The 13,433-nt window shown below is 35.6% G+C and overlaps 1 protein-coding gene across 8 annotated transcripts in view; it reads left to right on the top strand.

Annotated features, from left to right (window-relative positions):
• Positions 1 to 13,433, top strand: part of Sntg1 (syntrophin gamma 1) — a 774,196-nt gene that overhangs the window by 457,768 nt on the left and 302,995 nt on the right. The gene's annotated exons all lie outside the window — the stretch shown is intronic.

Raw genomic sequence — 13,433 nt, 5'->3', positions numbered from 1 at the left:
ATTTGCATGGACAGCAATTGAAATAGTGGTCATGCTGGTAGTGCTTGTGCCACAATTCTGTTCTTGGCCTCACATGCTTTGAACTTACCTCCAGGAATCTTGGAGGTAAAACTTTGCAATGTGTGGTCCTAGCTCATCCCCCTCGACTGCACCCTTCTGTGTAGAAGTGAGGAATGTAGTGCTTCAGTATCAGTAGTGATCAGAGCCACGGATAAAAGCTTTGTGAACTCAAGATGGAATTTCTGGGCTGCCGCTCCAGTGATCCTGCGGCAGACCGCGGCTGGTCTCTGTGGTTGGCAGTGTTTTCACCTCTGCTACCCACTCTGAGAACTCGTCTTTTCCACTCTTTTCTTCCCTTTGCAGTCTCTTTACCTCAGTTTTTTTCTCCAGGACTACCTCTTGTTTACCTTTTCACCTCAGGCTGTGCTTTGTGAGATGAGATATAAAGATCGGAGGTTAAGATTTCTCTACATGTAGAATCCAAGATCTTGGATCTATCTCATGAATTCTCTCAGGCCATACATGAGTTAGAGAGTTCACTGTGTGTGCCATCACGGAGGTAAACATATGCAGAAATGTGACATTCATGTGTGATTCTATGCCTATGTGACTTGTATGACCTTCTCAGTACTGCCATACTACCTGCTCTGTACAAACAACTCTGCAAAGGTCTTCGTAAATGTTATCTGATTGAATTCTTCCCCATTTAAAAATCAGAGGTAGAAATACTTTCTTCAGAACTGCAGTTGTAGAAACTAATATTTGGGAAACTCACCTAATTTTCCAGGTTCTTGAAGGTAGTCAGTGCTCTATCCTGTGTAATATTTCCCTTCTAATATTAAGTTTATACTTTCTCTTCTCCCCTGGGATTGCAGTCTATCACTTTTTCATTTCAGACTGTGACCAACACTGGGATTTCAGCATAATATCACTTCAGTAAATATCAGAGTCACGATGCAATACATAGCTCACCTAGGTTTGAAAAATTTTTATTTCTATTTTAAAGCTTAGGTATATTGCTGAGAAAGTTTAGACATACTTAACACTTCTTTGGTATTTTTTCTTCAATGCTATAAACTGAAGATTGGATTAAAACTTATTGTGAAGACTCTGCCTGACTTTACCATTTGATCACCTATTAATTTGACTAGATAATAAATTCATAAATTGAAATATTATTTAAGGACCATGCTGACTAATAAACTTACTTATAAAAGTGATTTAATTTAATTCCACCATGCAAGTATTCTCCCTTATCTTAAATATTATTGCTACTTTTTCATAGTGTTGTTTGAATATGTATGTCATCCAATAAATTTAATCTCCACAATATGATAAGATTTTGTATCTCCGATACTGAGGATCGAACTTACAACCTCACATTGCCAGGCAAATGCTGATGCTGGTGAACTAAATTTCTGGTCCTTCTAATTTTACCATTTAGAAGTGGGTCCTTGAGAGGTTATTAGAATTAGACAAGGTGATAACAGTAGAATTCTCATGATTAGATTCTGGTGACTTTATAGGAAAAGGGAGAGATCAGAGGTCACAAACATAAAAGTTCCTATCTTCTGCCACCTTATATTCTGCAACCCCTTTCGATTCTGCCAGCACAAACACGGATCACCAGATGAAGGTTATTACAAACCCAGAACTCTTCATCTGAGTAAACCTCTTTTCTTTTGAGGAGCTTGCCTTAGATATTGGCAAATAGTTTTGTAAAATATTCTTTGGTATAAAATTGAGCTGAATGCATTTCTTTCTACTGTCAACCATAATACACATTAGTGTTAATATATTCTGCCTGTTGGAAGATCTATTTTAAGAGTAAAAAATATTGAAGAAATAGTTTTTGTCAATAAGATCCTAGCACATTTTTTCACCTTTTAGATAGCTGAGTACTCTCTGTTTGCTAATTGATCTTAAATTGCATGGGTGCAAACTGACAATCTGTGGCTTTGCTTTAAATGTCATAAAAAAGCCAGCAGGGCTTTGATTCTTTTCGGGGAGCCTGGTCTCCTCTTTGGGAACAACTAAATGGGAGTCTGAGAGTTTACATGATTCTGTGGTGACTGTTTTGTGTAGTAAATTTTAAGAAACATTTCTCTGAGACATGACTCAACTTCAGCCCTGAGCAACTCTATGAGTTAAATCACTTTAAGAATGAAATTCTTTTTCTTTCTTTCTTTCTTTTTTCTTTTTTCTTTCTTTTTTTTTTTTTTTTTTTTTTTTTTTTGAACAGTCTTACTATGCAGTTCAGGCTGGCCTTGAGCTGGCTTTGTAACCCAAAGTAGTCTCAAATTTGCAACAATCCTCCTCCCTCATCCCCTGTTAGTACTAGGAATACAGGTATGTTTCACCATGCCTGGCTTTTTTTTATTTATTTATTTAAAATCTTCGTGTTTTTAAAAGGTTTTGCCTTTCTTTAATCTGTGAATACTTTTTCAATTAAGTCATGCCTGAGTTCCTCTTGAGAATTTTAGTGTTACATTTTCCTAAAGTATTTTTCTCTTTAAATTCGTAAATGAGTTATTTCAGTAAAAAGAATAAGTGAAGTATCTATCCAAAATTACCACTACCATTTAACCCAAAGACTTTGTATTGAAACTATGTTGACAAAATTATCATCATTCCTATAAAAAACGTTGGTGATAGCTTTGAGTTAGTGTCATCAAGTTTTGTTTGTTTAATATCTAAACATTTAACTTGTCAAAATATCAGGATGACAATGTTTGGAACCAGAAGAAAGAGAGAGAGCAATCACACTGAATGTGTATTTTTTCTAACTAAATCAGAACCTTCAAATGTATTCAGTAATGACCATGGAACCCAGAGTATTGTTACCACATAAGTATGTTTTAGCTGTCACTTTTATGTAGACATTTCTACTGTATTAAAGACTGCCAAGGGATTGACTTGACTTTTTGGCACTTCTATGTCAGACCCATCTTTAGAGCAGTACCTAAGTCATAGGGTGACTTAGGTACTTGCAAGTGTGGTCTGAAGGGCTCCAGACTTCAAAAAGAGTGGCCTGATTTGCAGTGGGGAAAAAAAGGCAAAAAAGAAACGGCTGAAGCCTTTTTCATGCTCATATTGATGAACACTGCTCAGGATCTGTGAATTTTTCATATTGGGTGACTATGGCGCATTTAAATAAATCAAGGCACTCTGTGGCTAAGGAAATAACTAAAAGAACCTAGTACTCCTCACATAGAAGATGGAAAACTGTTTCTACACTGAAACTTTGTCTCTACATTGAGACTTTGTTTCCACAAAATGAAAATACTTCCTGAAGAGGGAAAGTCACACACTCAGATGTTCAGGCACGCAGAGAGAGATGAAATCAACAAGGAAAGGTCTAAGGTGTGCTGGATGGGGGAAAGGGCAGTTAATTTACTGATGATAAATATCCTGCTACAGTGAGATCTTAACACACAGATAACAACTATCTTCAGGCAAGATTTGGTCCTGTTTCGTTCTTGGGGATCCCTCAATATAGGATACCTGAAAATGTGGAGTAAACAGGTGTTATGAAACAGAAGGTCGTTTCTGAAATGCACACTCCTTATACAACATTGCATCGGTGAGTTGTGTGGATTCAGAGCCTGGAATCTTCACCCTAAGGCTCACAGACCCTGGTCAAGTGCATGGCTGCTTTGTGTGGGTGCAGGGGTCAATGCTGGCAGTGCCTAGGCAGTGGGACACTGTCAGGGGGCCTAGCGGCTAGCTTTGGAAGTGTCAAGAATGTGTGTGAAAACACAACCCAGCCTGTAGAAGAGCCAAGTGGAGGAGCCAGTGGGTGACAGGGACCGAGGCAGAGCCAGATGAAAGCAGCTTGTGTGGGGAACAGCACTGGGTAAATCGTACCATGGAAAAATTTGGGAGTAGAAGGTTCAGGGGAAGGGAATACTCTGAGTTTGTCATTTAAGCATGCGGATTTGTGTCACCTTTACAATCCTCTCATGAGCTAGTTTTAGAATATTACTTCCATTTTAAAAGGCCAAGACAAGATAGCCTTCAAAATTTTCTTAATGTATGATAGACAACTGGAATTTTACAAGACTGAGTCTGAGGAAAAATAGTAATTCCCATAGTTTCTTAGCTGGAATGAAGCTTTGAAACTAAAGACAGGTAGCAAAAATAATGTGAAGTTCACTGGCATCTATATTTCACCTGTAGAAGGAGTGAATATTTCTCAAAGAATTCCAGCTTTACAGTATCTTCGATGAGGTATGGCATGTGTGGGTTTTAAAGGAAAATACCTTACCTTATAGTCCCTTCATCTTGCTATCTCTTGCATGTTACACATATTGAGTAATTTTACTGAGCTTTTTACTCACACTGCTTTAAAATTTACTCCATTTAACTGTATAGCTCAAAGACAAAACCTCCTTACAGAACTGCTGGAAAGGACAGTGGAGGCATAGGTTTTACTGTCCTTAATTTGCCTGTGGCAGAAATTATTCTAAAGTTTCAACAAAATAATTGAATTTAAAATAAAAGAGCATCATACCTTAAAAACCAGACTATTGGAGATACCATCCTTGTGTTAAGACATTGCACCAGAGAAACTGGCACAAGCCGTTCTGTAGAATGAAGCCAGCTGCTTCACCAGACAAGAAGTACTGAGGAGAACAGACCTGGCTTGGAGGCCCCAGTCCCGGCTGGCAATTATGCATCAGTATCACACCAACAACAGTTCCTCAGACACCGAATTTCCCAGGCTCTCTCCACAATACAAATGTGTGTAATACAGCCAGATCTTGGGAAATTTAGGGAAACTGGGGGAAAATGAGCCGGGAATTAGACGATGTATGTCAATTCATTGAGTTGATGACACGCTAAAATCTAGTCACAGAGAATCCCACAATATCATGAATTTCCATGGGGAAATGGGAAGGAGAAAAAACTGAATATAAAGTAGCATAAATATTTATACTGACATAAATTCACTGTCCACTTGTTTCTATGCTTCTGGAGAAGTCTGCAAACTTTTTTCATAAATTCTAATGTTTTGTCAATTTTCTCTATTTGGAGGAGGACACAATTTGCAAAAACAAAGCATCCTGCAGTGTTTGCAAAACTCTTTAAGGCACATATTACACGTTCTTCTTTTATTTCTAACTTGATGGACCCACAGTGCTTATTTATAATGTATTGATACATTTCAATAATTACTTCTTTTCTCTAAGTGCCAATGTGTAATAAAAAGATCTTTTTATAGCATATTGCACAATTTAAAAAATTTTAGAAAATAAACATCCATACAATATCAATAATGTCAAAATGTGTTCATTGGTTAAAAATTTTTAGCTTAAAAATCAAAATCACTTAAGAAATTATACCTCTTTTGAAAGTACAAATGTGGAATTTTTTAATGGCAAGAGCAACTTTAGAAAAAGACATACTACAGCCAGGACTGGTGGTCATGCTCCCAATCCTGGGGTTTGCATTTTAGCTGACCACAGGCCTCCCTCCTTGAGCACCCCACTTCCAAGCCTCAGTGTGACTACATGTGATCTTGCAAAATATAAATGCAATTGATGTGTCCCATTGTCATTTCATGTCCTGGTGAGAACTTAGATAAGAATGAAGAAATGAACTCTCAAATCACTCATATCAAAGTTGACACTGAGATAAGTTACCAAAAAAAGTGGGTTCCAAACACTTTAAAATTCTCTCTGTTTTTATACTATCAAGAAACCAACTGCTGCCTTCTTTAATTCATTGTCATGCTGATATTGTTTTGAGAAAAAAAGTATTCTGTAATCAACAGAAAAAGATGGAAGGTTTATAAATAGTTGCATCCAAGGTCCATTTAACCGTAAGTTTCACCGATTCAACAAACGTTGAGGGGATAGGTCAACTAAAGTTTTCCCCAGCAGTCAAGGTCCAACCTAAGGATATGAATTCACTTGAAGAAAGATCTGTTCAGTTTGGGTTTGGGATATTCAAAGAGTTCGAGTGCAAATTTTGTACATTTCCTAATTTTGCCTGGAGTAAACTCCATAAATAGATAACGTTTTTCCTTTCAGTAAACGAAACTGTCAGAGTAAGCAGAATTTTTTAGAGACAGTTTTGCACACTTCAAGAACAGCATTCTGGAAATTATGTAAATAATTTTAATCCAAAATATTTTGTCCTTAATCTTTCTTTCTGTTTGCAATCCCATTTGCATTTTTATTGAGTATGAAGCTGATACTTTTTAATGTATTTTAAATAACTCCTGATTCGGTTTTCAATTTTTTTTTTTCATGTGTGTTACTATAGAGATATACACTCCTTATTTTATCAGTTGTTTGACAAAGGAAACATTTGACAACAAAGAGTGGTATAATTTTGTATTCACTCTGCATGAATTTTGCTATTTTCATTTCCACATTTTGGTTACAAAGATGTAAGTAAATCCACAGCAATTGAGTCTGTCCTTAAGATAACTTATAATGATAAATCCTGTTTATTTCTGATATCAGATTTAATCTTAAGAGGAAAAGCCATTGTATAAGGCCTCAGCAAACGATCTGCACCATAGAATGGGAGCACTCTGAGCACCCAGGAAATGTTCAACTTCAAGTTCATTTTTTTTTTTTTTTATCAGAAAGCAGGCTGTCAAAATTGTTTGCTTGATCGTTACAGAATAGCAGTAGAACATTCTTCCTGAGCCCAGAGGGTTCCATGCTGTGTAAATTATTCCTGAAATAGCTATTCTAAATACATCAAGGACGAGAGAGGTCACATTTATATACAGCATTGTGATTTTGTGAACATTAAAGACATTTTTATTATGTTATTCAGCATGCTGCTTATGCAGACTATTCTCATTTCAATATTTTTAAATTATAGCATTTGCTAATTGGTTTTTAAAAATTATTTCCATAAGGAATTTATATTTATCTTATTAAAATACATGATAAAGGATGCTAAATAATAATCTCACTGACTTTTTCTTTATCCCTGAGTATAAATGCAAAAATAATTGTGAATTGTTGGTGTTACTGCATATTTTCACATAGATCAATTGCTTAAAAAAGAATCACACAAGGAGAAACGCCTAACAACTTCAAATGTGAATTGGCAAAAGTAACAAAGCAAAAGAATGTACTTTTAGTGGAAAAATAGTTTTATTTGTTTTGTGAGAACAAGTGGTAATTTCAAATTTTCAAGGAAGATAGTCATTAAATTATATTGTCAATTAATTAGCAAAAAATAAGGGTTTTTTTTCCTATTTTGATACTATAATAAATGCAGTTATGTGCTACATAAAGGACACACTCTAATGGATGCATCATTAAGTGATTTCATCATTGTACAAATATCATAAAATTTTCTTTCACAAAAACAACTGCACCATTACTAGAGAATATAACCTTACAGTACCACCATATTGTGCATAGTCTGTAGCTGACCAAAGTTGTTATACAGTGCAAAACTGTTATTTACATACCTTAACATCTTACTGAATTTGACAGTGATTGTTAGTTCTGTTGAATTTTCAAGAATACCTAAAAACATGTTCTTTTAGTAAATCGTCATCAAAATATAACAAAATATCAATGGAATAAATTATACTATCATTCAGGACTCATTAAATATATAGAACCAGTAAATATCTCTATAGCTACGCAATATTTTTAATAGATTGATTTTAAGGAATGAGTTCATTGCATTGTAACGATTAGAGAATCTAAAATGTATGTGATCATTTGGCAGGAAGGAAATTTATAGGCAGATGCTTCTGCTGCAGTTTTATAACATTTCTACAAAATACTTCCACAACAATACATTCATTGGTTTTTGACTGAAGCACTGTAATCTTCCCAACTGGACACATCAGCGGATCATCACAGTCTACCCCTGGTCACCACAGTGCACTACTTACAATTCACGTCTCTTAAACCTACTTAACTTTGTTATACTTCAGACAAAAGTAAAAATCTGAATCATTATGCTAAAATATTGTTCATACAACTAAAAAATGTTCTAACCCTTCCCCAAAAGGTTATGCAAAATTCTTGGCAAATGTTCACTCTTTTTGTTATGTGATAATACAAATATTATAATGCAAAATTATCTAGTTTTAATAATCTTCTGTTGCATGATAAAGAGTGATAAGACAAAAAAAAATAAAGAAAGAGAGAGATTGACTCAGCCTTCCAGTAATTTCCTTCTTCATGTGTTGAGTCAGAGATTTAAGATGTCCAAAATCATAATTGTAAGTTAGTATCATAACTTCTGTTTCAATGGAATAGTTGCTCTCCTTCTTGATTAAGCCTTTACTTCCTTTGCAATGCAGACCATTAGATCAAAAAAGCATACTGAGAAACAACACATATTCCAACCTTTTTCTTTAAGGACCTCTAAGTCTGTAAAAGGGCTCAAGACAAGGAATTTATTGAGGGACAATGATGGTTGATGATTCATGTTAGACTTTTGTTCACTCAGCCCAGAACTCTAGTTTATGAAGATGAGGAAATTCATTTCTAAGAACAAACTGTCAACATTTTAGACTCCCCAGAGTCAAACTCTTCTGACTATTACTTTGACCCTGCTGTCAGTTAATGTAATTGTTCCTTGTGTTTGGTGATTTGGGGCAGTCATGTCACCCAGCCATTCCACGATTCGATACCAGCACTGTTGATGAGGACCTCAGGTCAGGGGCAACCATTTTTTCTGTACATTTGTCCCCTTAGAAGAAAGTGATCACAGAGCTCCTCACCAGAGTTAGGATCCCTGCACATTTATTCCTCACAATCATATTATAACGTGTATTCTCTAAATATTTCCAAGATGAATTAGTAGTTTGTTTATGATAAATCTTTTCTAGCATTACAGTACTCTTTAAGTCTTTGCTACTTTTCTGTACAATATTTCTAGGCAATTAGGGCATTTCAATGTCAATTAGTGTAAGGGTATATTTGGTTTATGTTTAAATAAAATGACTAAGAAAACTGTTAAAGTTATTCCCAGTACTCCAATATTAAATCCAGAATCTCTGCTTCTCAAGGAATATCAGTAAATTTGGTTTGATCCAAACTTAGATTCTTTACATCATTACCTATTATCATTAATATTTATTCTCACAGTTATTCCCTAGAAATCTGTCATACAAAGAAATTTTTTTTCAAAAATTTCTTTTTCAAGTTTGGTACACCTCTGCATGGGTCAAATTTTGTACTTAATGATTTGGGTCCTTTTGGGACTCAAATCTATTTTCAAGTATAGATGTAAAGAAAGGTACAGTGGCTTGAGTTGGAAGACACTCAACATTGTCATACAAGGTACCAACTTAGTGTAGACCATAACTCTAGTGACAGAGAGGACTCAGACCCCTACACAGGCTCCATCACTCCACTCTGATTGAAATCTTCACATAAGCCTCCATTCTGATATTTAAGACCCTGATTCTTTCCAGTCTATTTCTTCTAAGAGAACACATGCTCTGGGAGTAGAGATTTATTTTGTGAAGTACTTCATTCCCTAGAAGGAACAGACTCTGAGTTTAATGTTCAAAAACTCCAGTCTGTTGGCCACAGGGGATTAGAAGCATTCCAATTATTTACAGAGTTTTAGCTAGAAATTAAAAACTCTTACCTTGTCTTTTCTCCTCTATACTTTCTCTGCCACAGTTAAGAGCAGTCAATCTCTTTAACCTCATCTAAAAATATATTCTGACTTATGAAATGCATGGTCACTGAGAATCTTGCCTTATATAGATATTTGATTAGGAGTATCCAGTGATGATATTTTGAGTATCTCTATTGCCTCTTCTGACACTCTCATTAATCTGGAAACAGTGTCTAGTAACTTTGAATCTAAACGCATTAGGTAAACAATTCTGAAATGCAGAACCATTTCCACAAATTTGTGCTTAAGAATCTGCTTCCTTAAAACCATTCTTGACTCAAAGTTCTGTTTCAGCGTGCCTCTGAGTTTATATACAATTCTTCAGAGAATCTATATTGTGTATTATGAAGCTAAAACTGTTGTGATGGCTACCAATTCTGAATTATTTCAACAGTCCAGCAAGCTGGAAATGGCCAAGTATAAGTCAATTTATTGTTGTGAGATAAAAGGTCTTCTTCAGAGAAACCTCAGTGTTGACTTTTAAGGCTTTTCCAGTCATTAACTGAAACCCATCCATGTTACTGAAAATGACCTCCATTTCTTAAATAAAACTTACTGGGTATGATAACCACATCTACAAAACATCTTCACAGCATCACCTACATTAATTAGTGCTTCACTAAATAGCTGAATGTCCTAGATTAGCCAAATTGGCATGTAAAGCTAACAAGCATGTAAAGCTCACAAATATGAAGCTCTCACTTTGCTCAGAGGCCTGCGTTATGACTTTAGCGGCTCTGGTATGGTAAAGCCATAAGGCTTTGCCTTACTTTCTCTTCATGTGGATCATTGGAGGAGTTTTGTTACATATATTTTGTTCTGGGGCCAGATCAAATGCTTGGATCTCCTCAAGCAATGGGAAAGAAAAATGGGATGGTGCATGTGGCCACTTGACATTTATCTAGGGGGTTGGCATAATTTTGTTTTTATGTATGTGGGTGTATGTCTGTGTGTGGTACTGGAGATTGTCTTAGTTACTTTTCTCATTGTTGAGATAAAATATCCAACTTCTACAAATTAAGGGAGAAAAGGTTTATTTAGCTCACAGTTTGTGGAGGTTTCAGTACAGAGTTGTGTGGCTGCAGTGCAGGGAGCATGGCAGAGGGGCATCAAAGTGGAGAAAGAGTTCATAATGGGGAAAAAGACAGGATGGCAGCAAAACAGCAAATAGTGAACAGCAGGCAGCAAGTGCCACAAAAACCCTCTTTCTGTCCCTTAGGGTGAGCAGCATCCACACGGGGCGGGGTGGGGGTTCCCATTACCCATATCAAGAACTTTGCCAAAACAGAGTAGACTAATTTAGTAATCATACACCCTTAATCCCAGCATCATACACACTAGTCCAGCCACTTCTGAAAAAGCCTCATCTATGACCACACAAGGCTTTGGGAGGGACATTTAGACACAAATCATAACAGGTTCAAACTCAAGGCCTTGCTCATACTAGGCAATTGTTGCAGTGCTAGGCCATATCACCAGCCTTGCCTGAGAAATTGTGGTAATATGTGTGGTCTGTAGCATTAAAGAGACAGAATAAACTACTGTAGTTGCTATAGTTGGTTGCCATGTGAGTGTGAGTTGACAATACTGATTTGGCTATTCTTGTATGCTGACAACACACAGCAGAGTACCTCAATGGGAAGTAACTGAGAATTAAGTTTCTCATTGTCTGTCTTAGTTACTTTTTACTGGTCACTGAGACAAAATACCTCATGACCAAAGTTCAGTCCATACCCATTTGGCTCCAAGGTAGGGTGGCATGGCAGAGCCTCAGTTCATGGTGGCTGCAAACAGCAAGGTGGAAACTGGCAAAAGAGCAGACACGCCTTCTTCCTGCCATTACATCACATCCTGGCTCCACCCCTTTGTGGGTGGAGCACTGACACCATCAATCCAAGCACTAGACAATAAACAAATTACAAATGCACAATGCAAATGCATGAGGCCTGGGGGCCGCAGACATAAAGCATGACATTGTCCAAGCTGGGATATACAAGTAAGCAAGGGGAGATTGGAATGGGCATGGATTTGTCCATTAGAAGTTAAAGGTCACTGAGAATTCATGTTTAGGTTAATATAGAAACAAGGGAGAAATCTGACAAATACTACCTCTGTCCTATCATTAAATTAACAGTGCAGTATTAATGGTGTGCAAATTCAGTTGCATGCGAAAAAAATGATACTTTATCCCTGTGATTTTCTCCCCCTAACCGTAACATCAGTCTTAATATGAAAAAAATTAGAGTAATCCCTCTAAAAGAAAATACAAATTATTGGCCAGTTATAAGTACCACCAATTTCTTTAAAGACAAGAAAAGTTGAAGAAATAATTGTTGCCAAAAGTTATCTGAGGAGAGAAGGTAGCTAACGATATGATGTATTGGGTTGGTTCCAGAGCAAAGAACGTAAGAATAAAGTTGAGTCCTTAAACGGTAGCAACATATCTATGCTATACCTTTAATTTTCATATGTCAATTAACAGTATGTCATACGATGGCATCAATAGGAAGAAAAATAAAGGAGAAACCTATAAAAGCTGTTCATTTCACAATTTTTACATAAATTTAAACATTATTGAAAAAAAGATAAATTTAAATAATTTTTTGAATTTTACTCCTAAACTTGTAATTGAGAAAATTTGTGTTATTTTAGTTATAAAATTTATTTTGGTACCTACTAAGTAAAATGTTTTGAATCCTATGTTAATATTTTTCTGGTGAAATACCCACTGTTATTATTTAGTATTTTGAAAAAATAGAATACAAGCTTAATGTTTTAAAAGAGAATTGCTAAAATGATAATGTCACAGTTAAAACTTATTTTCAAATGTGTCATACTATTAAAATAATAATATTTTTAAAATATTCACACTAACATGAAATTTAGCATGCTATTAAGCAGGAGCCTGAGTTTAGATACGTGATTAATATCTTCAAATCTGTTTATATGGTCAACTACTTAAATCAGGAATTTAGAGATTGTTTTTATATAATTAATAAATATTGAAAATTCCTACTTTCAGATTAAAGGAGTAACCATATAAATTTAAGTAAAATAAAACCGGGTTAACAATCCACCAGCCTTACCCGGGGAAAATATATTACTGTGTGACATGTTCGTTACTACTGAAAATGGCCAATCACTTTTCCTTCAAAACCAGCAGTCGTAATCCATCCATGCAGTGACAGCTTGGGTGACACTTCCTACTCTATTTTAGCACACTTTCCTGATCAAGCAGTTTTTAGTCCCATATAACAAACAAATGGTAGAGAGGGATAGCATGACTTACTCTTTCCAAGGCTGAGAGCAGGACTGATTTTAAGGATCACAATTTCCTATTTTAAAATTAATCACATAGTTTACTTCGAAGTTTCATTTAGCTAAGCATTACATTCAGCTCTGCATAGTATTCTGTAGTATAACAGTACTAATTTGTGTCCCAACCTTTTTTCTTATGTCTATTCTAAAATGAAACAAAGCTCTCCAAAAGAACTAAAAGAAAAAAAAAATCATTCTATGGTTTAAATCTGTTATTCATCACTTTGGTATTATGGTGCTCCCTAAGTGGATATCTATTGAATATTTCATACCTTGATTTATCTTAATATTACCTACTCTGATAAATAGTCGCGCCTCTGCATCATACTAGTGTGAACAGAATTTTAAGTTCCAGAGAGAATTATTCATGCGTGCAGGTTTTTAATTAAAATGAGAAAGATTAGTCAACCTTTTTTCAAGAGATAACCAAATGAAAGGAAACTTTTAATTACACTTGCTGAAATTTTTCCCACTTGCAAACTCAGATCTCA

This window comes from Cavia porcellus, unplaced genomic scaffold (assembly GCF_034190915.1).
Source record: "Cavia porcellus strain 051 isolate PalLab524CR breed Dunkin Hartley unplaced genomic scaffold, mCavPor4.1 scaffold_11, whole genome shotgun sequence".
Classification (NCBI taxonomy): domain Eukaryota; kingdom Metazoa; phylum Chordata; class Mammalia; order Rodentia; family Caviidae; genus Cavia; species Cavia porcellus.
This window is presented reverse-complemented; position numbering and strand designations above follow the sequence as displayed.